We start from the raw sequence: 22,362 nt of genomic DNA, 5'->3' as shown, positions 1-22,362 counted from the left end.
AATGTCATTTTTTTAATGTCACAGCCCAATTGAAATAGATGCTGTGAAAAAACTGTGTCGTCAAAATGCTAACAACAACCATAAATGAATTCCTTGAGGGGTGTAGTTTCCAAAATGGGGTCACTTTTGGTGGGTTTCCATTGCTTTGATACCTCTGAGGCTCTGCAAATGCGACATGGCACCCGAAAACCAATCCAACAAAATCTGGACTCCAACAAACATATAGCGCTCCTTTCCTTCTGAGCCCTCCCATGGGCCCAAACGGCAGTTTATCACCACAAATGGGGTATTGCCACACTAAGGACAAATTGGGCAACAAAATGGGGTATTTTGTTCCTTGTGAAAATAAGAAATTTTGATCACAAATGACATTTTATTGGAAAAAATGACATTTTTTTCATTTCAGAGCCCAATTCAAATACGTGCTGTGAAAAAACTGTGCGGTCAAAATGGTAACAACAACCCTAAATGAATTCCTTGAGGGGTGTAGTTTCCAAAATGGGGTCACTATTGGGGGATTCCTACTGTTTTGACACCTCAACACCTCTTCAAACCTGGCATGCTGCCTAAAATATATTCTAATAAAAAAGGGGCCTCAAAATGCACTAGGTGCTTCTTTGCTTCTAGGGCTTGTGTTTTAGTCCACGAGCGCAGTAGGGCCACATGTGGGACATTTCTAAAAACTGCAGAATCTGGAGAATACATATTTAGTAGTGTTTCTCTGGTAAAACCTTCTGTGTTACAGAAAAAAAAAATGAATAAAATTGAAATTCAGCAAGAAAAATGAAATTTGCAAATTTCACCTCCACTTTGCTTTAATTCCTGTGAAATGCCTGAAGGGTTAAAAAACTTTCTAACTGCTGTTTTGAATACTTTGAGGGGTCTAGTTTTTAAAATGGGGTGTTTTATCAGGGTTTCTAATACATAGGCCCCACAAAGCCACTTCAGAACTCAAGAGGTACCTTAAAAAAAAGGCTTTTGAAATTTTCTTAAAAATATGAGAAATTGCTGTTTATGTTCTAAGCCTTGTAACGTCCAAGAAAAATAAAAAAATGTTCAAAAAACGATGCCAATCTAAAGTAGACATATGGGAAATGTGAACTAGTAACTATTTTGGGTGGTATAACCGTCTGTTTTACAAGCAGATGCATTTAAATTCAGAAAAATGCAATTTTTTCAAAATTTTCTCTACATTTTGCAATTTTTCACCAATAAACACTGAATATATCGACCAAATTTTACCACGAACATGAAGCCCAATGTGTCACGAGAAAACAATCTCAGAATCGCTTGGGTAGGTTTAAGCATTCCGACGTTATTACCACATAAAGTGAAATATGTCAGATTTGAAAAATGGGCTCTGAGCCTTAAGGCCAAAACTAGGCTGCGTCCTTAAGGGGTTAAAGCATTTAATGTCAATGGCCATTCTAAGCTGAATGTCCCTGCTCTCGTCAGATCTCAGAAGTAACACAGCTTAAGGCCTCACTAGTACCAGTGTGGGAGACTGTCTGGGAATCCGTGGTGCGGTTGCCTTTTTATTATGTCGTTTAGATTTTGTTTCACAATAGATTAAATAGGACTATGGATTAAAGCATTTAACGTCAATGGCCATTCTAAGCTGAATGTGCCTGCTCTCGTCAGATCGCAGAAGTTACACAGCTTAAGGCTTCGCTAGTACCAGTGTGGGAGACTGTCTGGGAATCCGTGGTGCGGTTGAATTTTTATTATGTCGTTTAGATTTTGTTTCACAATCGATTAAAAAGGACTATGGATTAAAGCATTTAATGTCAATGGCCATTCTAAGCTGAATGTCCCTGCTCTCGTCAGATCGCAGAAGTTACACAGCTTAAGGCCTCGCTAGTACCAGTGTGGGAGACTGTCTGGGAATCCGTGGTGCGGTTGACTTTTTATTATGTCGTTTAGATTTTGTTTCACAATCGATTAAAAAGGACTATGGATTAAAGCATTTAATGTCAATGGCCATTCTAAGCTGAATGTGCCTGCTCTTGTCAGATCGCAGAAGTTACACAGCTTAAGGCCTCGCTAGTACCAGTGTGGGAGACTGTCTGGGAATCCGTGGTGCGGTTGAATTTTTATTATGTCGTTTAGATTTTGTTTCACAATAGATTAAATAGGACTATGGATTAAAGCATTTAACGTCAATGGCCATTCCAAGCTCAATGTGCCTGCTCTCGTCAGAACGCAGAAGTTACACAGCTTAAGGCCTCGCTAGTACTAGTGTGGGAGACTGTCTGGGAGTCCGTGGTGCGGTTGAATTTTTATTATGTCGTTTAGATTTTGTTTCACAATAGATTAAATAGGACTATCGATTAAAGCATTTAACGTCAATGGCCATTCTAAGCTGAATGTGCCTGCTCTCGTCAGATCGCAGAAGTTACACAGCTAAAGGCCTCGCTAGTACCAGTGTGGGAGACTGTCTGGGAATCCGTGTTGCGGTTGAATTTTTATTATGTCGTTTAGATTTTGTTTCACAATCGATTAAAAAGGACTATGGATTAAAGCATTTACTGTCAATGGCCATTCTAAGCTGAATGTGCCTACTCTCGTCAGAACGCAGAAGTTACACAGCTTAAGGCCTCGCTAGTACCAGTGTGGGAGACTGTCTGGGAATCCGTGGTGCGGTTGAATTTTTATTATGTCGTTTAGATTTTGTTTCACAATCGATTAAAAAGGACTATGGATTAAAGCATTTAATGTCAATGGCCATTCTAAGCTGAATGTCCCTGCTCTCGTCAGATCGCAGAAGTTACACAGCTTAAGGCCTCGCTAGTACCAGTGTGGGAGACTGTCTGGGAATCCGTGGTGCGGTTGACTTTTTATTTTGTCGTTTAGATTTTGTTTCACAATCGATTAAAAAGGACTATGGATTAAAGCATTTAATGTCAATGGCCATTCTAAGCTGAATGTGCCTGCTCTCGTCAGATCGCAGAAGTTACGCAGCTTAAGGCCTCGCTAGTACCAGTGTGGGAGACTGTCTGGGAATCCATGGTGCGGTTGACTTTTTATTATGTCGTTTAGATTTTGTTTCACAATCGATTAAAAAGGACTATGGATTAAAGCATTTAAGTTCAATGGCCATTCTAAGCTGAATGTGCCTGCTCTCGTCAGATCGCAGAAGTTACACAGCTTAAGGCCTCGCTAGTACCAGTGTGGGAGACTGTCTGGGAATCCGTGGTGCGGTTGACTTTTTATTATGTCGTTTAGATTTTGTTTCACAATAGATTAAATAGGACTATGGATTAAAGCATTTAACGTCAATGGCCATTCTAAGCTGAATGTGCCTGCTCTCGTCAGAACGCAGAAGTTACACAGCTTAAGGCCTCGCTAGTACCAGTGTGGGAGACTGTCTGGGAATCCGTGGTGCGGTTGAATTTTTATTATGTCGTTTAGATTTTGTTTCACAATCGATTAAAAAGGACTATGGATTAAAGCATTTAATGTCAATGGCCATTCTAAACTGAATGTCCCTGCTCTCGTCAGATCGCAGAAGTTACACAGCTTAAGGCCTCGCTAGTACCAGTGTGGGAGACTGTCTGGGAATCCGTGGTGCGGTTGACTTTTTATTATGTTGTTTAGATTTTGTTTCAAAATAGATTAAATAGGACTATGGATTAAGGCTTTTAATGTCAATGGCCATTCTAAGCTGAATGTTCCTGCTCTCGTCAGATCGCAGAAGTTACACAGCTTAAGGCCTCGCTAGTACCAGTGTGGGAGACTGTCTGGGAATCCGTGGTGCGGTTGACTTTTTATTATGTCGTTTAGATTTTGTTTCACAATCGATTAAAAAGGACTATGGATTAAAGCATTTAATGTCAATGGCCATTCTAAGCTGAATGTGCATGCTCTCGTCAGATCGCAGAAGTTACACAGCTTAAGGCCTCGCTAGTACCAGTGTGGGAGACTGTCTGGGAATCCATGGTGCGGTTGACTTTTTATTATGTTGTTTAGATTTTGTTTCACAATCGATTAAAAAGGACTATGGATTAAGGCTTTTAATGTCAATGGCCATTCTAAGCTGAATGTGCCTGCTCTCGTCAGATCGCAGAAGTTACACAGCTTAAGGCCTCGCTAGTACCAGTGTGGGAGACTGTCTGGGAATTCGTGGTGCAGTTGACTTTTTATTATGTCGTTTAGATTTTGTTTCACAATCGATTAAAAAGGACTATGGATTAAAGCATTTAATGTGAATGGCCATTCTAAGCTGAATGTACCTTCTCTCGTTAGATCGCAGAAGTTACACAGCTTAACGCCTCGCTAGTACCAGTGTGGGAGACTGTCTTGGAATACATGGTGCGGTTGACTTTTTATTATGTCGTTTAGATTTTGTTTCACAATAGATTAAATAGGACTATGGATTAAAGCATTTACTGTCAATGGCCATTCTAAGCTGAATGTGCCTGCTCTCGTCAGAACGCAGAAGTTACACAGCATAAGGCCTTGCTAGTACCAGTGTGTGAGACTGTCTGGGAATCCGTGGTGCGGTTGAATTGTTATTATGTCGTTTAGATTTTGTTTCACAATCGATTAAAAAGGACTATGGATTAAAACATTTACTGTGAATGGCCATTCTAAGCTGAATGTCCCTGCTCTCGTCAGATCGCTAGAAGTTACACAGCTTAAGGCCTCGCTAGTACCAGTGTGGGAGACTGTCTGGGAATCCGTGGTGCGGTTGACTTTTTATTATGTTGTTTAGATTTTGTTTCACAATAGATTAAATAGGACTATGGATTAAGGCTTTTAATGTCAATGGCCATTCTAAACTGAATGTGCCTGCTCTCGTCAAATCGCAGAAGTCACACAGCTTAAGGCCTTCGCTAGTACTAGTGTGGGAGACTGTCTGGGAATCCGTGGTGCGGTTGACTTTTTATTATGTCGTTTAGATTTTGTTTCACAATCGATTAAAAAGGACTATGGATTAAAGCATTTAATGTCAATGGCCATTCTAAGCTGAATGTGCCTGCTCTCGTCAGATCGCAGAAGTTACACAGCTTAAGGCCTCGCTAGTACCAGTGTGGGAGACTGTCTGGGAATCCATGGTGCGGTTGACTTTTTATTATGTTGTTTAGATTTTGTTTCACAATCGATTAAAAAGGACTATGGATTAAGGCTTTTAATGTCAATGGCCATTCTAAGCTGAATGTGCCTGCTCTCGTCAGATCGCAGAAGTTACACAGCTTAAGGCCTTGCTAGTACCAGTGTGGGAGACTGTCTGGGAATTCGTGGTGCAGTTGACTTTTTATTATGTCGTTTAGATTTTGTTTCACAATCGATTAAAAAGGACTATGGATTAAAGCATTTAATGTCAATGGCCATTCTAAGCTGAATGTGCCTTCTCTCGTTAGATCGCAGAAGTTACGCAGCTTAACGCCTCGCTAGTACCAGTGTGGGAGACTGTCTGGGAATCCGTGGTGCGGTTGACTTTTTATTATGTCTTTTAGATTTTGTTTCACAATCGATTAAAAATGACTATGGATTAAAGCATTTAATGTCAATGGCCATTCTAAGCTGAATGTCCCTGCTCTCGTCAGATCGCAGAAGTTACACAGCTTAAGGCCTCGCTAGTACCAGTGTGGGAGACTGTCGGGGAATCCGTGGTGCTGTTGACCTTTTATTATGTCGTTTAGATTTTGTTTCACAATCGATTAAATAGGACTATGGATTAAGGCTTTTAATGTCAATGGCCATTCTAAGCTGAATGTGCCTGCTCTCGTCAGATCGCAGAAGTTACACAGCTTAAGGCCTCGCTAGTACCAGTGTGGGAGACTGTCTGGGAATTCGTGGTGCGGTTGACTTTTTATTATGTCGTTTAGATTTTGTTTCACAATCGATTAAAAAGGACTATGGATTAAAGCTTTTAATGTCAATGGCCATTCTAAGCTGAATGTGCCTTCTCTCGTTAGATCGCAGAAGTTACACAGCTTAACGCCTCGCTAGTACCAGTGTGGGAGACTGTCTGGGAATCCGTGGTGCGGTTGACTTTTTATTATGTCGTTTAGATTTTGTTTCACAATAGATTAAATAGGACTATGGATTAAAGCATTTAATGTCAATGGCCATTCTAAGCTGAATGTCCCTGCTCTCGTCAGATCGCGGAAGTTACACAGCTTAAGGCCTCGCTAGTACCAGTGTGGGAGACTGTCTGGGAATCCGTGGTGCGGTTGACTTTTTATTATGTCGTTTAGATTTTGTTTCACAATCGATTAAAAAGGACTATGGATTAAAGCCTTTAATGTCAATGGCCATTCTAAGCTGAATGTGCCTGCTCTCGTCAGATCGCAGAAGTTACACAGCTTAAGGCCTCGCTAGTACCAGTGTGGGAGACTGTCTGGGAATCCGTGGTGCGGTTGACTTTTTATTATGTCGTTTAGATTTTGTTTCACAATAGATTAAATAGGACTATGGATTAAAGCATTTAACGTCAATGGCCATTCTAAGCTGAATGTGCCTGCTCTTGTCAGATCGCAGAAGTTACACAGCTTAAGGCCTCGCTAGTACCAGTGTGGGAGACTGTCTGGGAATCCGTGGTGCGGTTTTACTTTTTATTATGTTGTTTAGATTTTGTTTCACAATAGATTAAATAGGACTATGGATTAAGGCTTTTAATGTCAATGGCCATTCTAAGCTGAATGTGCCTGCTCTCGTCAGATTGCAGAAGTTACAAAGCTTAAGGCCTTGCTAGTACCAGTGTGGGAGACTGTCTGGGAATCCTTGGTGCGGTTGACTTTTTATTATGTCGTTTCGATTTTGTTTCACAATCGATTAAAAAGGACTATGGATTAAAGCATTTAATGTCAATGGCCATTCTAAGCTGAATGTCCCTGCTCTCGTCAGATTGCAGAAGTTACACAGCTTAAGGCCTCGCTAGTACCAGTGTGGGAGACTGTCTGGGAATCCGTGGTGCGGTTGATTTTTTATTATGTCGTTTAGATTTTCTTTCACAATCGATTAAAAAGGACTATGGATTAAAGCATTGAATGTTATTGGCCATTCTAAGCTGAATGTGCCTGCTCTCGTCAGATCGCAGAAGTTACACAGCTTAAGGCCTCGCTAGTACCAGTGTGGGAGACTGTCTGGGAATCCGTGGTGCGGTTGACTTTTTATTATGTCGTTTAGATTTTGTTTCACAATCGATTAAAAAGGACTATGGATTAAAGCATTTAATGTCAATGGCCATTCTAAGCTGAATGTGCCTGCTCTCGTCAGATCTCAGAAGTTACACAGCTTAAGGCCTCGCTAGTACCAGTGTGGGAGACTGTCTGGGAATCCGTGGTGCGGTTGACTTTTTATTATGTCGTTTAGATTTTGTTTCACAATAGATTAAATAGGACTATGGATTAAAGCATTTAACGTCAATGGCCATTCTAAGCTGAATGTGCCTGCTCTCGTCAGATCGCAGAAGTTACACAGCTTAAGGCCTCGCTAGTACCAGTGTGGGAGACTGTCTGGGAATCCGTGGTGCGGTTGAATTTTTATTATGTCGTTTAGATTTTGTTTCACAATCGATTAAAAAGGACTATGGATTAAAGCATTTAATGTCAATGGCCATTCTAAGCTGAATGTCCCTGCTCTCGTCAGATCGCAGAAGTTACACAGCTTAAGGCCTCGCTAGTACCAGTGTGGGAGACTGTCTGGGAATCCGTGGTTCGGTTGACTTTTTATTATGTCGTTTAGATTTTGTTTCACAATCAATTAAAAAGGACTATGGATTAAAGCATTTAATGTCAATGGCCATTCTAAGCTGAATGTGCCTGCTCTCGTCAGATTGCAGAAGTTACACAGCTTAAGGCCTCGCTAGTACCAGTGTGGGAGACTGTCTGGGAATCCGTGGTGCGGTTGACTTTTTATTATGTCGTTTAGATTTTGTTTCACAATCGATTAAAAAGGACTATGGATTAAAGCATTTAATGTCAATGGCCATTCTAAGCTGAATGTGCCTGCTCTCGTCAGATTGCAGAAGTTACACAGCTTAAGGCCTCGCTAGTACCAGTGTGGGAGACTGTCTGGGAATCCGTGGTGCGGTTGAATTTTTATTATGTCGTTTAGATTTTGTTTCACAATCGATTAAAAAGGACTATGGATTAAAGCATTTAATGTCAATGGCCATTCTAAGCTGAATGTCCCAGCTCTCGTCAGATCGCAGAAGTTACACTGCTTAAGGCCTCGCTAGTACCAGTGTGGGAGACTGTCTGGGAATCCGTGGTGCGGTTGACTTTTTATTATGTCGTTTAGATTTTGTTTCACAATCGATTAAAAAGGACTATGGATTAAAGCATTTAATGTCAATGGCCATTCTAAGCTGAATGTCCCTGCTCTCGTCAGATCGCAGAAGTTACACAGCTTAAGGCCTCGCTAGTACCAGTGTGGGAGACTGTCTGGGAATCCGTGGTGCGGTTGACTTTTTATTATGTCGTTTAGATTTTGTTTCACAATAGATTAAATAGGACTATCGATTAAAGCATTTAACGTCAATGGCCATTCTAAGCTGAATGTGCCTACTCTCGTCAGATCGCAGAAGTTACACAGCTTAAGGCCTCGCTAGTACCAGTGTGGGAGACTGTCTGGGAATCCGTGTTGCGGTTGAATTTTTATTATGTCGTTTAGATTTTGTTTCACAATCGATTAAAAAGGACTATGGATTAAAGCATTTAATGTCAATGGCCATTCTAAGCTGAATGTCCCTGCTCTCGTCAGATTGCAGAAGTTACACAGCTTAAGGCTTCGCTAGTACCAGTGTGGGAGACTGTCTGGGAATCCGTGGTTCGGTTGACTTTTTATTATGTCGTTTAGATTTTGTTTCACAATCAATTAAAAAGGACTATGGATTAAAGCATTTAATGTCAATGGCCATTCTAAGCTGAATGTGCCTGCTCTCGTCAGATTGCAGAAGTTACACAGCTTAAGGCCTCGCTAGTACCAGTGTGGGAGACTGTCTGGGAATCCGTGGTGCGGTTGACTTTTTATTATGTCGTTTAGATTTTGTTTCACAATCGATTAAAAAGGACTATGGATTAAAGCATTTAATGTCAATGGCCATTCTAAGCTGAATGTGCCTTTCTCGTCAGATCGCAGAAGTTACACAGCTTAAGGCCTCGCTAGTACCAGTGTGTGAGACTGTCTGGGAATCCTAGGTGCGGTTGAATTTTTATTATGTCGTTTAGATTTTGTTTCACAATCGATTAAAAAGGACTATGGATTAAAGCATTTAATGTTAATGGCCATTCTAAGCTGAATGTCCCAGCTCTCGTCAGATCGCAGAAGTTACACAGCTTAAGGCCTCGCTAGTACCAGTGTGGGAGACTGTCTGGGAATCCGTGGTGCGGTTGACTTTTTATTATGTCGTTTAGATTTTGTTTCACAATCGATTAAAAAGGACTATGGATTAAAGCATTTAATGTCAATGGCCATTCTAAGCTGAATGTCCCTGCTCTCGTCAGATCGTAGAAGTTACACAGCTTAAGGCCTCGCTAGTACCAGTGTGGGAGACTGTCTGGGAATCCGTGGTGCGGTTGACTTTTTATTATGTCGTTTAGATTTTGTTTCACAATAGATTAAATAGGACTATGGATTAAAGCATTTACTGTCAATGGCCATTCTAAGCTGAATGTGCCTGCTCTCGTCAGAATGCAGAAGTTACACAGCTTAAGGCCTCGCTAGTACCAGTGTGGGAGACTGTCTGGGAATCCGTGGTGCGGTTGAATTGTTATTATGTTGTTTAGATTTTGTTTCACATTCGATTAAAAAGGACTATGGATTAAAGCATTTAAAGTCAATGGCCATTCTAAGCTGAATGTCCCTGCTCTCGTCAGAGCGCAGAAGTTACACAGCTTAAGGCCTCGCTAGTACCAGTGTGGGAGACTGTCTGGGAATCCGTGGTGCGGTTGACTTTTTATTATGTCGTTTAGATTTTGTTTCACAATTGATTAAATAGGACTATCGATTAAAGCATTTAACGTCAATGGCCATTCTAAGCTGAATGTGCCTGCTCTCGTCAGATCGCAGAAGTTACACAGCTTAAGGCCTCGCTAGTACCAGTGTGGGAGACTGTCTGGGAATCCGTGGTGCGGTTGAATTTTTATTATGTCGTTTAGATTTTGTTTCACAATCGATTAAAAAGGACTATGGATTAAAGCATTTAATGTCAATGGCCATTCTAAGCTGAATGTCCCTGCTCTCGTCAGATCGCAGAAGTTACACAGCTTAAGGCCTCGCTAGTACCAGTGTGGGAGACTGTCTGGGAATCCGTGGTGCAGTTGACTTTTTATTATGTCGTTTAGATTTTGTTTCACAATCGATTAAAAAGGACTATGGATTAAAGCATTTAAGTTCAATGGCCATTCTAAGCTGAATGTGCCTGCTCTCGTCAGATCGCAGAAGTTACACAGCTTAAGGCCTCGCTAGAACCAGTGTGGGAGACTGTCTGGGAATCCGTGGTGCGGTTGACTTTTTATTATGTCGTTTAGATTTTGTTTCACAATAGATTAAATAGGACTATGGATTAAAGCATTTAACGTCAATAGCCATTCTAAGCTGAATGTGCCTGCTCTCGTCAGAACGCAGAAGTTACACAGATTAAGGCCTCGCTAGTACCAGTGTGGGAGACGGTCTGGGAATCCGTGGTGCGGTTGAATTGTTATTATGTCGTTTAGATTTTGTTTCACAATTGATTAAAAAGGACTATGGATTAAGGCATTTAATGTCGATGGCCATTCTAAGCTGAATATCCCTCCTCTCGTCAGATCGCAGAAGGTACACAGCTTAAGGCCTCGCTAGTACCAGTGTGGGAGACTGTCTGGGAATCCGTGGTGCGGCTGCCTTTTTATTATGTCGTTTAGATTTTGTTTCACAATAGATTAAATAGGACTATCGATTAAAGCATTTAACGTCAACGTCGATTCTAAGCTGAATGTGCCTGCTCTCGTCAGATCGCAGAAGTTACACAGCTTAAGGCCTCGCTAGTACCAGTGTGGGAGACTGTCTGGGAATCCGTGGTGCGGTTGAATTTTTATTATGTCGTTTAGATTTTGTTTCACAATCGATTAAATAGGACTATGGATTAAAGCATTTAATGTCAATGGCCATTCTAAGCTGAATGTGCCTGCTCTCGTCAGAACGCAGAAGATACACAGCTTAAGGTTTTGCTAGTCCCAGTGTGGGAGACTGTCTGGGAATCCGTGGTGCAGTTGAATTGTTATTATGTCGTTTAGATTTTGTTTCACAATCGATTAAAAAGGACTATGGATTAAAGCATTTAATGTCAATGGCCATTCTAAGCTGAATGTCCCTGCTCTCGTCAGATCGCAGAAGTTACACAGCTTAAGGCCTCGCTAGTACCAGTGTGGGAGACTGTCTGGGAATCCGTGGTGCGGTTGACTTTTTATTATGTCGTTTAGATTTTGTCTCACAATAGATTAAATAGGACTATCGATTAAAGCATTTAACGTTAATGGCCATTCTAAGCTGAATGTGCCTGCTCTCGTCAGATCGCAGAAGTTACACAGCTTAAGGCCTCGCTAGTACCAGTGTGGGAGACTGTCTGGGAATCCGTGGTGCGGTTGAATTTTTATTATGTCGTTTAGATTTTGTTTCACAATCGATTAAAAAGGACTATGGATTAAAGCATTTAATGTCGATGGCCATTCTAAGCTGAATGTCCCTGCTCTCGTCAGATCGCAGAAGTTACACAGCTTATGGCCTCGCTAGTACCAGTATGGGAGACTGTCTGGGAATCCGTGGTGCGGTTGACTTTTTATTATGTCGTTTAGATTTTGTTTCACAATCGATTAAAAAGGACTATGGATTAAAGCATCTAATGTCAATGGCCATTCTAAGCTGAATGTGCCTGCTCTCGTCAGATCGCAGAAGTTACACGGCTTAATGCCTCGCTAGTACCGGTGTGGGAGACTGTCTGGGAATCTGTGGTGCGGTTGCCTTTTTATTATGTCGTTTAGATTTTGTTTCACAATCGATTAAAAATAAAAATAGACTAAAGCTTTAAAAGTTAATAGCCATTCTAAGCTATAATGTGCCTTTTCTCGTCAAATCACAGATATATAACACTTTAAGGCCTCGCTAGTACGAGTGTGAGAGACTGTCTGGGAATCCGTGGTGCGGTTGACTTTTTATTAAAGAATTTAATGTCAATGGCCATTCTAAGCTGAATGTGCCTGCTCTCGTCAGATCGCAGACGTTACACAGCTTAAGTCCTCGCTAGTACCAGGGTGGGAGACTGTCTGGGAATCCGTGGTGCGGTTGAATTTTTATTATGTCGTTTAGATTTTGTTTCACAATCGATTAAAAAGGACTATGGAATAAAGCATTTAATGTCAATGGCCATTCTAAGCTGAATGTCCCTGCTCTCGTCAGATCGCAGAAGTTACACAGCTTAAGGCCTCGCTAGTACCAGTGTGGGAGACTGTCTGGGAATCCGTGGTGCGGTTGACTTTTTATTATGTCGTTTAGATTTTGTTTCACAATCGATTAAAAAGTACTATGGATTAAAGCTTTTAATGTCGATGGCCATTCTAAGCTGAATGTGCCTGCTCTCGTCAGATCGCAGAAGTTACACAGCTTAACGCCTCGCTAGTACCAGTGTGGGAGACTGTCTGGGAATCCGTGGTGCGGTTGACTTTTTATTATGTCGTTTAGATTTTGTTTCACAATAGATTAAATAGGACTATGGATTAAAGCATTTAACGTCAATGGCCATTCTAAGCTGAATGTGCCTGCTCTGGTCAGAACGCAGAAGTTACACAGCTTAAGGCCTCGCTAGTACCAGTGTGGGAGACTGTCTGGGAATCCGTAGTGCGGTTGACTTTTTATTATGTCGTTTAGATTTTGTTTCACAATCGATTAAAAAGGACTATGGATTAAAGCATTTAATGTCAATGGCCATTCTAAGCTGAATGTGCCTGCTCTCGTCGGATCGCAGAAGTTACACAGCTTAAGGCCTCGCTAGTACCAGTGTGGGAGACTGTCTGGGAATCCATGGTGCGGTTGACTTTTTATTATGTCGTTTAGATTTTGTTTCACAATCGATTAAAAAGGACTATGGATTAAAGCATTTAATGTCAATGGCCATTCTAAGCTGAATGTGCCTGCTCTCGTCAGATCGCAGAAGTTACACAGCTTAAGGCCTCGCTAGTACCAGTGTGGGAGACTGTCTGGGAATCCGTGGTGCGGTTGACTTTTTATTAAGTCGTTTAGATTTTGTTTCACAATAGATTAAATAGGACTATGGATTAAAGCATTTAACGTCAATGGCCATTCTAAGCTGAATGTGCCTGCTCTCGTCAGATCGCAGAAGTTACACAGCTTAAGGCCTCGCTAGTACCAGTGTGGGAGACTGTCTGGGAATCCGTGGTGCGGTTGACTTTTTATTATGTCGTTTAGATTTTGTTTCACAATCGATTAAAAAGGACTATGGATTAAAGTATTTAATGTCAATGGCCATTCTAAGCTGAATGTGCCTGCTCTCGTCAGATCGCAGAAGTTACACAGCTTAAGGCCTCGCTAGTACCAGTGTGGGAGACTGTCTGGGAATCCGTGGTGCGGTTGACTTTTTATTATGTCGTTTAGATTTTGTTTCATAATAGATTAAAAAGTACTATGGATTAAAGTATTTAATGTCAATGGCCATTCTAAGCTGAATGTGCCTGCTCTCGTCAGATCGCAGAAGTTACACAGCTTAAGGCCTCGCTAGTACCAGTGTGGGAGACTGTCTGGGAATCCGTGGTGTGGTTGACTTTTTATTATGTCGTTTAGATTTTGTTTCATAATAGATTAAATAGGACTATGGATTAAAGCATTTAACGTCAATGGCCATTCTAAGCTGAATGTGCCTGCTCTGGTCAGAACGCAGAAGTTACACAGCTTAAGGCCTCGCTAGTACCAGTGTGGGAGACTGTCTGGGAATCCGTGGTGCGGTTGACTTTTTATTATGTTGTTTAGATTTTGTTTCACAATAGATTAAATAGGACTATGGATTAAGGCTTTTAATGTTAATGGCCATTCTAAGCTGAATGTGCCTGCTCTCGTCAGATCGCAGAAGATACACAGCTTAAGGCCTCGCTAGTACCAGTGTGGGAGACTGTCTGGGAATCCGTGGTGCGGTTGACTTTTTATTATGTCGTTTAGATTTTGTTTCACAATCGATTAAAAAGGACTATGGATTAAGGCTTTTAATGTTAATGGCCATTCTAAGCTGAATGTGCCTGCTCTCGTCAGATCGCAGAAGATACACAGCTTAAGGCCTCGCTAGTACCAGTGTGGGAGACTGTCTGGGAATCCGTGGTGCGGTTGACTTTTTATTATGTCGTTTAGATTTTGTTTCACAATCGATTAAAAAGGACTATGGATTAAAGCATTTAATGTCAATGGCCATTCTAAGCTGAATGTGCCTGCTCTCGTTAGATCGCAGAAGTTACACAGCTTAACGCCTCGCTAGTACCAGTGTGGGAGACTGTCTGGGAATCCGTGGTGCGGTTGACTTTTTATTATGTCGTTTAGATTTTGTTTCACAATAGATTAAATAGGACTATGGATTAAAGGATTTAATGTAAATGGCCATTCTAAGCTGAATGTGCCTGCTCTCGTCAGATCGCAGAAGTTACACAGCTTTAGGCCTCGCTAGTACCAGTGTGGGAGACTGTCTGGGAATCCATGGTACGTTGACTTTTTATTATGTCGTTTAGATTTTGTTTCACAATCGATTAAAAAGGACTATGGATTAAAGCATTTAATGTCAATGGCCATTCTAAGCTGAATGTGCCTGCTCTCGTCAGATCGCAGAAGTTACACAGCTTAAGGCCTCGCTAGTACCAGTGTGGGAGACTGTCTGGGAATCCGTGGTGCGGTTGACTTTTTATTAAGTCGTTTAGATTTTGTTTCACAATAGATTAAATAGGACTACGGATTAAAGCATTTAACGTCAATGGCCATTCTAAGCTGAATGTGCCTGCTCTCGTCAGATCGCAGAAGTTACACAGCTTAAGGACTCGCTAGTACCAGTGTGGGAGACTGTCTGGGAATCCGTGGTGCGGTTGACTTTTTATTATGTCGTTTTGATTTTGTTTCACAATCGATTAAAAAGGACTATGAATTAAAGCATTTAATGTCAATGGCCATTCTAAGCTGAATGTCCCTGCTCTCGTCAGATCGCAGAAGTTACACAGCTTAAGGCCTCGCTAGTACCAGTGTGGGAGACTGTCTGGGAATCCGTGGTGTGGTTGACTTTTGATTATGTCGTTTAGATTTTGTTTCACAATAGATTAAATAGGACTATGGATTAAAGCATTTAACGTCAATGGCCATTCTAAGCTGAATGTGCATGCTCTGGTCAGAACGCAGAAGTTACACAGCTTAAGGCCTCGCTAGTACCAGTGTGGGAGACTGTCTGGGAATCCGTGGTGCGGTTGACTTTTGATTATGTCGTTTAGATTTTGTTTCACAATAGATTAAATAGGACTATGGATTAAAGCATTTAACGTCAATGGCCATTCTAAGCTGAATGTGCCTGCTCTGGTCAGAACGCAGAAGTTACACAGCTTAAGACCTCGCTAGTACCAGTGTGGGAGACTGTCTGGGAATTCGTGGTGCGGTTGACTTTTTATTATGTTGTTTCGATTTTGTTTCACAATAGATTAAATAGGACTATGGATTAAGGCTTTTAATGTTAATGGCCATTCTAAGCTGAATGTGCCTGCTCTCGTCAGATCGCAGAAGATACACAGCTTAAGGCCTCGCTAGTACCAGTGTGGGAGACTGTCTGGGAATCCGTGGTGCGGTTGACTTTTTATTATGTCGTTTAGATTTTGTTTCACAATCGATTAAAAAGGACTATGGATTAAAGCATTTAATGTCAATGGCCATTCTAAGCTGAATGTGCCTGCTCTCGTTAGATCGCAGAAGTTACACAGCTTAACGCCTCGCTAGTACCAGTGTGGGAGACTGTCTGGGAATCCGTGGTGCGGTTGACTTTTTATTATGTCGTTTAGATTTTGTTTCACAATAGATTAAATAGGACTATGGATTAAAGGATTTAATGTCAATGGCCATTCTAAGCTGAATGTGCCTGCTCTCGTTAGATCGCAGAAGTTACACAGCTTAACGCCTCGCTAGTACCAGTGTGGGAGACTGTCTGGGAATCCGTGGTGCGGTTGACTTTTTATTATGTCGTTTAGATTTTGTTTCACAATAGATTAAATAGGACTATGGATTAAAGCATTTAACGTCAATGGCCATTCTAAGCTGAATGTGCCTGCTCTCGTCAGATCGCAGAAGTTACACAGCTTAAGGACTCGCTAGTACCAGTGTGGGAGACTGTCTGGGAATCCGTGGTGCGGTTGACTTTTTATTATGTCGTTTAGATTTTGTTTCACAATCGATTAAAAAGGACTATGAATTAAAGCATTTAATGTCAATGGCCATTCTAAGCTGAATGTCCCTGCTCTCGTCAGATCGCAGAAGTTACACAGCTTAAGGCCTCGCTAGTACCAGTGTGGGAGACTGTCTGGGAATCCGTGGTGCGGTTGACTTTTTATTATGTCGTTTAGATTTTGTTTCACAATCGATTAAAAAGTACTATGGATTAAAGCATTTAATGTCAATGGCCATTCTAAGCTGAATGTGCCTGCTCTCGTCAGAACGCAGAAGTTACACAGCTTAAGGCCTCGCTAGTACCAGTGTGGGAGACTGTCTGGGAATCCGTGGTGTGGTTGACTTTTGATTATGTCGTTTAGATTTTGTTTCACAATAGATTAAATAGGACTATGGATTAAAGCATTTAACGTCAATGGCCATTCTAAGCTGAATGTGCCTGCTCTGGTCAGAACGCAGAAGTTACACAGCTTAAGGCCTCGCTAGTACCAGTGTGGGAGACTGTCTGGGAATCCGTGGTGCGGTTGAATTTTTATTGTGTCGTTTAGATTTTGTTTCACAATCGATTAAAAAGGACTATGGATTAAAGCCTTTAATGTCAATGGCCATTCTAAGCTGAATGTGCCTGCTCTTGTTAGATCACAGAAGTTACACAACTTAACGCCTCGCTAGTACCAGTGTGGGAGACTGTCTGGGAATCCGTGGTGGGGTTGACTTTTTATTATGTCGTTTAGATTTTGTTTCACAATCGATTAAAAAGGACTATGGATTAAAGCATTTAATGTCAATGGCCATTCTAAGCTGAATGTCCCTGCTCTCGTCATATCGCAGAAGTTACACAGCTTAAGGCCTCGCTAGTACCAGTGTGGGAGACTGTCTGGGAATCCGTGGTGCGGTTGACTTTTTATTATGTCGTTTAGATTTTGTTTCACAATAGATTAAATAGGACTTTGGATTAATGCATTTAATGTCAATGGTCATTCTAAGCTGAATGTGCCTGCTCTCGTCAGAACGCAGAAGTTACACAGCTTAAGGCCTCGCTAGTACCAGCGTTGGAGACTGTCTGGGAATCCGTGGTGCGGTTGAATTTTTATTATGTCGTTTAGATTTTGTTTCACAATCGATTAAAAAGGACTATGGATTAAAGCATTTAATGTCAATGGCCATTCTAAGCTGAATGTCCCTGCTCTCGTCAGATCGCAGAAGTTACACAGCTTAAGGCCTCGCTAGTACCAGTGTGGGAGACTGTCTGGGAATCTGTGGTGCGGTTGACTTTTTATTATGTTGTTTAGATTTTGTTTCACAATAGATTAAATAGGACTATGGATTAAGGCTTTTAATGTCAATGGCCATTCTAAGCTGAATGTGCCTGCTCTCGTCAGATCGCAGAAGTTACACAGCTTAAGGCCTCGCTAGTACCAGTGTGGGAGACTGTCTGGGAATTCGTGGTGTGGTTGACTTTTTATTATGTCGTTTAGATTTTGTTTCACAATCGATTAAAAAGGACTATGGATTAAAGCATTTAATGACAATGGCCATTCTAAGCTGAATGTGCCTGCTCTCGTTAGATCGCAGAAGTTACACACCTTAACGCCTCGCTAGTACCAGTGTGGGAGACTGTCTGGGAATCCGTGGTGCGGTTGACTTTTTATTATGTCGTTTAGATTTTGTTTCACAATCGTTTAAAAAGGACTATGGATTAAAGCATTTAATGTCAATGGCCATTCTAAGCTGAATGTGCCTGCTCTCGTCAGATCGCAGAAGTTACACAGCTTAAGGCCTCGCTAGTACCAGTGTGGGAGACTGTCTGGGAATCCGTGGTGCTGTTGAATTTTTATTATGTCGTTTAGATTTTGTTTCACAATCGATTAAAAAGGACTATGGATTAAAGCATTTAATGTCAATGGCCATTCTAAGCTGAATGTCCCTGCTCTCGTCAGATCGCAGAAGTTACATAGCTTAAGGCCTTGCTAGTACCAGTGTGGGAGACTGTCTGGGAATCCGTGGTGTGGTTGACTTTTTATTATGTTGTTTAGATTTTATTTCACAATAGATTAAATAGGACTATGGATTAAGGCTTTTAATGTCAATGGCCATTCTAAGCTGAATGTACCTGCTCTCGTCATATCGCAGAAGTTACACAGCTTAAGGCCTCGCTAGTACCAGTGTGGCAGACTGTCTGGGAATCCGTGGTGCGGTTGACTTCTTATTATGTCGTTTAGATTTTGTTTCACAATAGATTAAATAGGACTATGGATTAAAGCATTTACTGTCAATGGCCATTCTAAGCTGAATGTGCATGCTCTCGTTAGATCACAGAAGTTACACAGCTTAACGCCTCGCTAGTACCAGTGTGGGAGACTGTCTGGGAATCCGTGGTGCGGTTGACTTTTTATTATGTCGTTTAGATTTTGTTTCACAATAGATTAAATAGGACTATGGATTAAAGCATTTAACGTCAATGGCAATTCTAAGCTGAATGTGCCAGCTCTCGTCAAATCGCAGAAGTTACACAGCTTAAGGCCTCGCTAGTACCAGTGTGGGAGACTGTCTGGGAATCCGTGGTGTGGTTGAATTTTTATTATGTCGTTTAGATTTTGTTTCACAATCGATTAAAAAGGACTATGGATTAAAGCGTTTAATGTCAATGGCCATTCTAAGCTGAATGTCCCTGCTCTCGTCAGATCGCAGAAGTTACACAGCTTAAGGCCTCGCTAGTACCAGTGTGGGAGACTGTCTGTGAATCCGTGGTGCGGTTGACTTTTTATTATGTCGTTTAGATTTTGTTTCACAATCGATTAAAAAGGACTATGGATTAAAGCATTTAATGTCAATGGCCATTCTAAGCTGAATGTGCCTGCTCTCGTCAGATCGCAGAAGTTACACAGCTTAAGGCCTCGCTAGTACCAGTGTGGGAGACTGTCTGGGAATCCGTGGTGCGGTTGACTTTTTATTATGTCGTTTAGATTTTGTTTCACAATCGATTAAAAAGGACTATGGATTAAAGCATTTAATGTCAATGGCCATTCTAAGCTGAATGTGCCTGCTCTCGTCAGATCGCAGAAGTTACACAGCTTAAGGCCTCGCTAGCACCAGTGTGGGAGACTGTCTGGGAATCCGTGGTGCGGTTGACTTTTTATTATGTCGTTTAGATTTTGTTTCACAATAGATTAAATAGGACTATGGATTAAAGCATTTAACGTCAATGGCCATTCTAAGCTGAATGTGCCTGCTCTCGTCAGAACGCAGAAGTTACACAGCTTAAGGCCTCGCTAGTACCAGTGTGGGAGACTGTCTGGGAATCCGTGGTGCGGTTGACTTTTTATTATGTCGTTTAGATTTTGTTTCACAATCGATTAAAAAGGACTATGGATTAAAGCATTTAATGTCAATGGCCATTCTAAGCTGAATGTGCCTGCTCTCGTCAGATCGCAGAAGTTACACAGCTTAACGCCTCGCTAGTACCAGTGTGGGAGACTGTCTGGGAATCCGTGGTGCGGCTGACTTTTTATTATGTCGTTTAGATTTTGTTTCACAATAGATTAAATAGGACTATGGATTAAAGCATTTAACGTCAATGGCCATTCTAAGCTGAATGTGCCTGCTCTCGTCAGAACGCAGAAGTTACACAGCTTAAGGCCTCGCTAGTACCAGTGTGGGAGACTGTCTGGGAATCCGTGGTGCGGTTGACTTTTTATTATGTCGTTTAGATTTTGTTTCACAATCGATTAAAAAGGACTATGGATTAAAGCATTTAATGTCAATGGCCATTCTAAGCTGAATGTCCCTGCTCTCGTCAGATCGCAGAAGTTACACAGCTTAAGGCCTCGCTAGTACCAGTGTGGGAGACTGTCAGGGAGTCCGTGGTGCGGTTGTCTTTTTACTATGTTGTTTAGATTTTGTTTCACAATAGATTAAATAGGACTATGGATTAAGGCTTTTAATGTCAATGGCCATTCTAAGCTGAATGTGCCTGCTCTCGTCAGATCGCAGAAGTTACACAGCTTAAGGCCTCGCTAGTACCAGTGTGGGAGACTGTCTGGGAATCCGTGGTGCGGTTGACTTTTTATTATGTCGTTTAGATTTTTGTTTCACAATCGATTAAAAAGGACTATGGATTAAAGCATTTAATGTCAATGGCCATTTTAAGCTGAATGTGCCTCCTCTCGTCAGATCGCAGAAGTTACACAGCTTAAGCCCTCGCTAGTACCAGTGTGGGAGACTGTCTGGGAATCCGTGGTGCGGTTGACTTTTTATTATGTTGTTTAGATTTTGTTTCACAATAGATTAAATAGGACTATGGATTAAGGCTTTTAATGTTAATGGCCATTCTAAGCTGAATGTGCCTGCTCTCGTCAGATCGCAGAAGTTACACACCTTAACGCCTCGCTAGTACCAGTGTGGGAGACTGTCTGGGAATCCGTGGTGCGGTTGACTTTTTATTATGTCGTTTAGATTTTGTTTCACAATCGTTTAAAAAGGACTATGGATTAAAGCATTTAATGTCAATGGCCATTCTAAGCTGAATGTGCCTGCTCTCGTCAGATCGCAGAAGTTACACAGCTTAAGGCCTCGCTAGTACCAGTGTGGGAGACTGTCTGGGAATCCGTGGTGCTGTTGAATTTTTATTATGTCGTTTAGATTTTGTTTCACAATCGATTAAAAAGGACTATGGATTAAAGCATTTAATGTCAATGGCCATTCTAAGCTGAATGTCCCTGCTCTCGTCAGATCGCAGAAGTTACATAGCTTAAGGCCTTGCTAGTACCAGTGTGGGAGACTGTCTGGGAATCCGTGGTGTGGTTGACTTTTTATTATGTTGTTTAGATTTTATTTCACAATAGATTAAATAGGACTATGGATTAAGGCTTTTAATGTCAATGGCCATTCTAAGCTGAATGTACCTGCTCTCGTCATATCGCAGAAGTTACACAGCTTAAGGCCTCGCTAGTACCAGTGTGGCAGACTGTCTGGGAATCCGTGGTGCGGTTGACTTCTTATTATGTCGTTTAGATTTTGTTTCACAATAGATTAAATAGGACTATGGATTAAAGCATTTACTGTCAATGGCCATTCTAAGCTGAATGTGCATGCTCTCGTTAGATCACAGAAGTTACACAGCTTAACGCCTCGCTAGAACCAGTGTGGGAGACTGTCTGGGAATCCGTGGTGCGGTTGACTTTTTATTATGTCGTTTAGATTTTGTTTCACAATAGATTAAATAGGACTATGGATTAAAGCATTTAACGTCAATGGCAATTCTAAGCTGAATGTGCCAGCTCTCGTCAAATCGCAGAAGTTACACAGCTTAAGGCCTCGCTAGTACCAGTGTGGGAGACTGTCTGGGAATCCGTGGTGTGGTTGAATTTTTATTATGTCGTTTAGATTTTGTTTCACAATCGATTAAAAAGGACTATGGTTTAAAGCGTTTAATGTCAATGGCCATTCTAAGCTGAATGTCCCTGCTCTCGTCAGATCGCAGAAGTTACACAGCTTAAGGCCTCGCTAGTACCAGTGTGGGAGACTGTCTGTGAATCCGTGGTGCGGTTGACTTTTTATTATGTCGTTTAGATTTTGTTTCACAATCGATTAAAAAGGACTATGGATTAAAGCATTTAATGTCAATGGCCATTCTAAGCTGAATGTGCCTGCTCTCGTCAGATCGCAGAAGTTACACAGCTTAAGGCCTCGCTAGTACCAGTGTGGGAGACTGTCTGGGAATCCGTGGTGCGGTTGACTTTTTATTATGTCGTTTAGATTTTGTTTCACAATCGATTAAAAAGGACTATGGATTAAAGCATTTAATGTCAATGGCCATTCTAAGCTGAATGTGCCTGCTCTCGTCAGATCGCAGAAGTTACACAGCTTAAGGCCTCGCTAGTACCAGTGTGGGAGACTGTCTGGGAATCCGTGGTGCGGTTGACTTTTTATTATGTCGTTTAGATTTTGTTTCACAATAGATTAAAT

At 41.5% G+C, this 22,362-nt stretch overlaps 91 pseudogenes; all 91 read left to right on the top strand.

The window, feature by feature from the left end:
- Positions 1 to 1,414: 1,414 nt before the first annotated feature.
- LOC142672678 (5S ribosomal RNA) lies at positions 1,415 to 1,533 on the top strand (annotated as a pseudogene).
- A 67-nt stretch (positions 1,534 to 1,600) lies between these two features.
- Positions 1,601 to 1,719, top strand: LOC142671868 (5S ribosomal RNA; annotated as a pseudogene).
- A 67-nt stretch (positions 1,720 to 1,786) lies between these two features.
- On the top strand, positions 1,787 to 1,905 carry LOC142673048 (5S ribosomal RNA; annotated as a pseudogene).
- Positions 1,906 to 1,972: 67 nt separating this feature from the next.
- Positions 1,973 to 2,091, top strand: LOC142672209 (5S ribosomal RNA; annotated as a pseudogene).
- Positions 2,092 to 2,158: 67 nt separating this feature from the next.
- LOC142672598 (5S ribosomal RNA) lies at positions 2,159 to 2,277 on the top strand (annotated as a pseudogene).
- Positions 2,278 to 2,344: 67 nt separating this feature from the next.
- LOC142672725 (5S ribosomal RNA) lies at positions 2,345 to 2,463 on the top strand (annotated as a pseudogene).
- A 67-nt stretch (positions 2,464 to 2,530) lies between these two features.
- LOC142672210 (5S ribosomal RNA) lies at positions 2,531 to 2,649 on the top strand (annotated as a pseudogene).
- A 67-nt stretch (positions 2,650 to 2,716) lies between these two features.
- On the top strand, positions 2,717 to 2,835 carry LOC142673047 (5S ribosomal RNA; annotated as a pseudogene).
- A 67-nt stretch (positions 2,836 to 2,902) lies between these two features.
- On the top strand, positions 2,903 to 3,021 carry LOC142671213 (5S ribosomal RNA; annotated as a pseudogene).
- A 67-nt stretch (positions 3,022 to 3,088) lies between these two features.
- LOC142671211 (5S ribosomal RNA) lies at positions 3,089 to 3,207 on the top strand (annotated as a pseudogene).
- Positions 3,208 to 3,274: 67 nt separating this feature from the next.
- LOC142671175 (5S ribosomal RNA) lies at positions 3,275 to 3,393 on the top strand (annotated as a pseudogene).
- Positions 3,394 to 3,460: 67 nt separating this feature from the next.
- On the top strand, positions 3,461 to 3,579 carry LOC142671631 (5S ribosomal RNA; annotated as a pseudogene).
- A 67-nt stretch (positions 3,580 to 3,646) lies between these two features.
- Positions 3,647 to 3,765, top strand: LOC142672874 (5S ribosomal RNA; annotated as a pseudogene).
- Positions 3,766 to 3,832: 67 nt separating this feature from the next.
- Positions 3,833 to 3,951, top strand: LOC142672380 (5S ribosomal RNA; annotated as a pseudogene).
- Positions 3,952 to 4,018: 67 nt separating this feature from the next.
- Positions 4,019 to 4,137, top strand: LOC142671284 (5S ribosomal RNA; annotated as a pseudogene).
- An 813-nt stretch (positions 4,138 to 4,950) lies between these two features.
- LOC142671560 (5S ribosomal RNA) lies at positions 4,951 to 5,069 on the top strand (annotated as a pseudogene).
- Positions 5,070 to 5,136: 67 nt separating this feature from the next.
- Positions 5,137 to 5,255, top strand: LOC142673083 (5S ribosomal RNA; annotated as a pseudogene).
- A 253-nt stretch (positions 5,256 to 5,508) lies between these two features.
- LOC142671236 (5S ribosomal RNA) lies at positions 5,509 to 5,627 on the top strand (annotated as a pseudogene).
- A 67-nt stretch (positions 5,628 to 5,694) lies between these two features.
- Positions 5,695 to 5,813, top strand: LOC142673141 (5S ribosomal RNA; annotated as a pseudogene).
- Positions 5,814 to 6,066: 253 nt separating this feature from the next.
- Positions 6,067 to 6,185, top strand: LOC142671331 (5S ribosomal RNA; annotated as a pseudogene).
- Positions 6,186 to 6,252: 67 nt separating this feature from the next.
- On the top strand, positions 6,253 to 6,371 carry LOC142672844 (5S ribosomal RNA; annotated as a pseudogene).
- A 254-nt stretch (positions 6,372 to 6,625) lies between these two features.
- Positions 6,626 to 6,744, top strand: LOC142672662 (5S ribosomal RNA; annotated as a pseudogene).
- Positions 6,745 to 6,811: 67 nt separating this feature from the next.
- LOC142672029 (5S ribosomal RNA) lies at positions 6,812 to 6,930 on the top strand (annotated as a pseudogene).
- Positions 6,931 to 6,997: 67 nt separating this feature from the next.
- Positions 6,998 to 7,116, top strand: LOC142671657 (5S ribosomal RNA; annotated as a pseudogene).
- Positions 7,117 to 7,183: 67 nt separating this feature from the next.
- On the top strand, positions 7,184 to 7,302 carry LOC142671482 (5S ribosomal RNA; annotated as a pseudogene).
- A 67-nt stretch (positions 7,303 to 7,369) lies between these two features.
- Positions 7,370 to 7,488, top strand: LOC142671439 (5S ribosomal RNA; annotated as a pseudogene).
- Positions 7,489 to 7,555: 67 nt separating this feature from the next.
- Positions 7,556 to 7,674, top strand: LOC142671892 (5S ribosomal RNA; annotated as a pseudogene).
- Positions 7,675 to 7,741: 67 nt separating this feature from the next.
- On the top strand, positions 7,742 to 7,860 carry LOC142671394 (5S ribosomal RNA; annotated as a pseudogene).
- A 67-nt stretch (positions 7,861 to 7,927) lies between these two features.
- LOC142672077 (5S ribosomal RNA) lies at positions 7,928 to 8,046 on the top strand (annotated as a pseudogene).
- A 67-nt stretch (positions 8,047 to 8,113) lies between these two features.
- LOC142672298 (5S ribosomal RNA) lies at positions 8,114 to 8,232 on the top strand (annotated as a pseudogene).
- Positions 8,233 to 8,299: 67 nt separating this feature from the next.
- Positions 8,300 to 8,418, top strand: LOC142673046 (5S ribosomal RNA; annotated as a pseudogene).
- Positions 8,419 to 8,857: 439 nt separating this feature from the next.
- Positions 8,858 to 8,976, top strand: LOC142671393 (5S ribosomal RNA; annotated as a pseudogene).
- A 252-nt stretch (positions 8,977 to 9,228) lies between these two features.
- Positions 9,229 to 9,347, top strand: LOC142672018 (5S ribosomal RNA; annotated as a pseudogene).
- A 67-nt stretch (positions 9,348 to 9,414) lies between these two features.
- Positions 9,415 to 9,533, top strand: LOC142671644 (5S ribosomal RNA; annotated as a pseudogene).
- A 67-nt stretch (positions 9,534 to 9,600) lies between these two features.
- On the top strand, positions 9,601 to 9,719 carry LOC142671870 (5S ribosomal RNA; annotated as a pseudogene).
- Positions 9,720 to 9,786: 67 nt separating this feature from the next.
- On the top strand, positions 9,787 to 9,905 carry LOC142671279 (5S ribosomal RNA; annotated as a pseudogene).
- A 67-nt stretch (positions 9,906 to 9,972) lies between these two features.
- Positions 9,973 to 10,091, top strand: LOC142671438 (5S ribosomal RNA; annotated as a pseudogene).
- Positions 10,092 to 10,158: 67 nt separating this feature from the next.
- LOC142673074 (5S ribosomal RNA) lies at positions 10,159 to 10,277 on the top strand (annotated as a pseudogene).
- A 67-nt stretch (positions 10,278 to 10,344) lies between these two features.
- LOC142672539 (5S ribosomal RNA) lies at positions 10,345 to 10,463 on the top strand (annotated as a pseudogene).
- A 67-nt stretch (positions 10,464 to 10,530) lies between these two features.
- Positions 10,531 to 10,649, top strand: LOC142672440 (5S ribosomal RNA; annotated as a pseudogene).
- Positions 10,650 to 10,902: 253 nt separating this feature from the next.
- Positions 10,903 to 11,021, top strand: LOC142672391 (5S ribosomal RNA; annotated as a pseudogene).
- A 253-nt stretch (positions 11,022 to 11,274) lies between these two features.
- On the top strand, positions 11,275 to 11,393 carry LOC142673045 (5S ribosomal RNA; annotated as a pseudogene).
- Positions 11,394 to 11,460: 67 nt separating this feature from the next.
- LOC142671746 (5S ribosomal RNA) lies at positions 11,461 to 11,579 on the top strand (annotated as a pseudogene).
- Positions 11,580 to 11,646: 67 nt separating this feature from the next.
- On the top strand, positions 11,647 to 11,765 carry LOC142671781 (5S ribosomal RNA; annotated as a pseudogene).
- Positions 11,766 to 11,832: 67 nt separating this feature from the next.
- Positions 11,833 to 11,951, top strand: LOC142672765 (5S ribosomal RNA; annotated as a pseudogene).
- Positions 11,952 to 12,157: 206 nt separating this feature from the next.
- On the top strand, positions 12,158 to 12,276 carry LOC142672199 (5S ribosomal RNA; annotated as a pseudogene).
- Positions 12,277 to 12,343: 67 nt separating this feature from the next.
- On the top strand, positions 12,344 to 12,462 carry LOC142673044 (5S ribosomal RNA; annotated as a pseudogene).
- Positions 12,463 to 12,529: 67 nt separating this feature from the next.
- Positions 12,530 to 12,648, top strand: LOC142672222 (5S ribosomal RNA; annotated as a pseudogene).
- A 67-nt stretch (positions 12,649 to 12,715) lies between these two features.
- Positions 12,716 to 12,834, top strand: LOC142672286 (5S ribosomal RNA; annotated as a pseudogene).
- Positions 12,835 to 12,901: 67 nt separating this feature from the next.
- Positions 12,902 to 13,020, top strand: LOC142671912 (5S ribosomal RNA; annotated as a pseudogene).
- A 67-nt stretch (positions 13,021 to 13,087) lies between these two features.
- Positions 13,088 to 13,206, top strand: LOC142672843 (5S ribosomal RNA; annotated as a pseudogene).
- A 67-nt stretch (positions 13,207 to 13,273) lies between these two features.
- Positions 13,274 to 13,392, top strand: LOC142672840 (5S ribosomal RNA; annotated as a pseudogene).
- Positions 13,393 to 13,459: 67 nt separating this feature from the next.
- Positions 13,460 to 13,578, top strand: LOC142672839 (5S ribosomal RNA; annotated as a pseudogene).
- A 67-nt stretch (positions 13,579 to 13,645) lies between these two features.
- On the top strand, positions 13,646 to 13,764 carry LOC142673145 (5S ribosomal RNA; annotated as a pseudogene).
- A 67-nt stretch (positions 13,765 to 13,831) lies between these two features.
- LOC142671453 (5S ribosomal RNA) lies at positions 13,832 to 13,950 on the top strand (annotated as a pseudogene).
- A 67-nt stretch (positions 13,951 to 14,017) lies between these two features.
- On the top strand, positions 14,018 to 14,136 carry LOC142671675 (5S ribosomal RNA; annotated as a pseudogene).
- A 67-nt stretch (positions 14,137 to 14,203) lies between these two features.
- On the top strand, positions 14,204 to 14,322 carry LOC142671674 (5S ribosomal RNA; annotated as a pseudogene).
- Positions 14,323 to 14,389: 67 nt separating this feature from the next.
- Positions 14,390 to 14,508, top strand: LOC142672150 (5S ribosomal RNA; annotated as a pseudogene).
- A 252-nt stretch (positions 14,509 to 14,760) lies between these two features.
- Positions 14,761 to 14,879, top strand: LOC142672838 (5S ribosomal RNA; annotated as a pseudogene).
- Positions 14,880 to 14,946: 67 nt separating this feature from the next.
- LOC142671903 (5S ribosomal RNA) lies at positions 14,947 to 15,065 on the top strand (annotated as a pseudogene).
- A 67-nt stretch (positions 15,066 to 15,132) lies between these two features.
- Positions 15,133 to 15,251, top strand: LOC142671370 (5S ribosomal RNA; annotated as a pseudogene).
- Positions 15,252 to 15,318: 67 nt separating this feature from the next.
- LOC142672254 (5S ribosomal RNA) lies at positions 15,319 to 15,437 on the top strand (annotated as a pseudogene).
- Positions 15,438 to 15,504: 67 nt separating this feature from the next.
- LOC142671779 (5S ribosomal RNA) lies at positions 15,505 to 15,623 on the top strand (annotated as a pseudogene).
- Positions 15,624 to 15,690: 67 nt separating this feature from the next.
- LOC142671673 (5S ribosomal RNA) lies at positions 15,691 to 15,809 on the top strand (annotated as a pseudogene).
- A 67-nt stretch (positions 15,810 to 15,876) lies between these two features.
- Positions 15,877 to 15,995, top strand: LOC142672149 (5S ribosomal RNA; annotated as a pseudogene).
- Positions 15,996 to 16,062: 67 nt separating this feature from the next.
- LOC142672148 (5S ribosomal RNA) lies at positions 16,063 to 16,181 on the top strand (annotated as a pseudogene).
- Positions 16,182 to 16,248: 67 nt separating this feature from the next.
- Positions 16,249 to 16,367, top strand: LOC142671902 (5S ribosomal RNA; annotated as a pseudogene).
- Positions 16,368 to 16,434: 67 nt separating this feature from the next.
- Positions 16,435 to 16,553, top strand: LOC142673042 (5S ribosomal RNA; annotated as a pseudogene).
- A 67-nt stretch (positions 16,554 to 16,620) lies between these two features.
- LOC142672925 (5S ribosomal RNA) lies at positions 16,621 to 16,739 on the top strand (annotated as a pseudogene).
- Positions 16,740 to 16,806: 67 nt separating this feature from the next.
- On the top strand, positions 16,807 to 16,925 carry LOC142672096 (5S ribosomal RNA; annotated as a pseudogene).
- A 253-nt stretch (positions 16,926 to 17,178) lies between these two features.
- On the top strand, positions 17,179 to 17,297 carry LOC142672374 (5S ribosomal RNA; annotated as a pseudogene).
- Positions 17,298 to 17,364: 67 nt separating this feature from the next.
- On the top strand, positions 17,365 to 17,483 carry LOC142671859 (5S ribosomal RNA; annotated as a pseudogene).
- Positions 17,484 to 17,550: 67 nt separating this feature from the next.
- Positions 17,551 to 17,669, top strand: LOC142671277 (5S ribosomal RNA; annotated as a pseudogene).
- A 67-nt stretch (positions 17,670 to 17,736) lies between these two features.
- On the top strand, positions 17,737 to 17,855 carry LOC142673082 (5S ribosomal RNA; annotated as a pseudogene).
- A 253-nt stretch (positions 17,856 to 18,108) lies between these two features.
- On the top strand, positions 18,109 to 18,227 carry LOC142671161 (5S ribosomal RNA; annotated as a pseudogene).
- Positions 18,228 to 18,294: 67 nt separating this feature from the next.
- Positions 18,295 to 18,413, top strand: LOC142672285 (5S ribosomal RNA; annotated as a pseudogene).
- Positions 18,414 to 18,480: 67 nt separating this feature from the next.
- Positions 18,481 to 18,599, top strand: LOC142672516 (5S ribosomal RNA; annotated as a pseudogene).
- Positions 18,600 to 19,038: 439 nt separating this feature from the next.
- On the top strand, positions 19,039 to 19,157 carry LOC142671633 (5S ribosomal RNA; annotated as a pseudogene).
- Positions 19,158 to 19,224: 67 nt separating this feature from the next.
- Positions 19,225 to 19,343, top strand: LOC142672837 (5S ribosomal RNA; annotated as a pseudogene).
- Positions 19,344 to 19,410: 67 nt separating this feature from the next.
- Positions 19,411 to 19,529, top strand: LOC142671901 (5S ribosomal RNA; annotated as a pseudogene).
- Positions 19,530 to 19,596: 67 nt separating this feature from the next.
- Positions 19,597 to 19,715, top strand: LOC142672909 (5S ribosomal RNA; annotated as a pseudogene).
- Positions 19,716 to 19,782: 67 nt separating this feature from the next.
- LOC142672606 (5S ribosomal RNA) lies at positions 19,783 to 19,901 on the top strand (annotated as a pseudogene).
- A 67-nt stretch (positions 19,902 to 19,968) lies between these two features.
- On the top strand, positions 19,969 to 20,087 carry LOC142672896 (5S ribosomal RNA; annotated as a pseudogene).
- Positions 20,088 to 20,154: 67 nt separating this feature from the next.
- LOC142672080 (5S ribosomal RNA) lies at positions 20,155 to 20,273 on the top strand (annotated as a pseudogene).
- Positions 20,274 to 20,340: 67 nt separating this feature from the next.
- On the top strand, positions 20,341 to 20,459 carry LOC142672836 (5S ribosomal RNA; annotated as a pseudogene).
- A 440-nt stretch (positions 20,460 to 20,899) lies between these two features.
- Positions 20,900 to 21,018, top strand: LOC142671149 (5S ribosomal RNA; annotated as a pseudogene).
- Positions 21,019 to 21,085: 67 nt separating this feature from the next.
- On the top strand, positions 21,086 to 21,204 carry LOC142672284 (5S ribosomal RNA; annotated as a pseudogene).
- A 67-nt stretch (positions 21,205 to 21,271) lies between these two features.
- LOC142672515 (5S ribosomal RNA) lies at positions 21,272 to 21,390 on the top strand (annotated as a pseudogene).
- A 439-nt stretch (positions 21,391 to 21,829) lies between these two features.
- LOC142671632 (5S ribosomal RNA) lies at positions 21,830 to 21,948 on the top strand (annotated as a pseudogene).
- Positions 21,949 to 22,015: 67 nt separating this feature from the next.
- LOC142672835 (5S ribosomal RNA) lies at positions 22,016 to 22,134 on the top strand (annotated as a pseudogene).
- Positions 22,135 to 22,201: 67 nt separating this feature from the next.
- Positions 22,202 to 22,320, top strand: LOC142672833 (5S ribosomal RNA; annotated as a pseudogene).
- Positions 22,321 to 22,362: the final 42 nt, after the last annotated feature.

The sequence above is a fragment of the Rhinoderma darwinii genome (genome assembly GCF_050947455.1).
Source record: "Rhinoderma darwinii isolate aRhiDar2 chromosome 1 unlocalized genomic scaffold, aRhiDar2.hap1 SUPER_1_unloc_28, whole genome shotgun sequence".
Lineage (NCBI taxonomy): Eukaryota > Metazoa > Chordata > Amphibia > Anura > Rhinodermatidae > Rhinoderma > Rhinoderma darwinii.
Note: the sequence above shows the minus strand (reverse complement) of the source record. Positions and strands in the feature narration are given on the sequence as shown.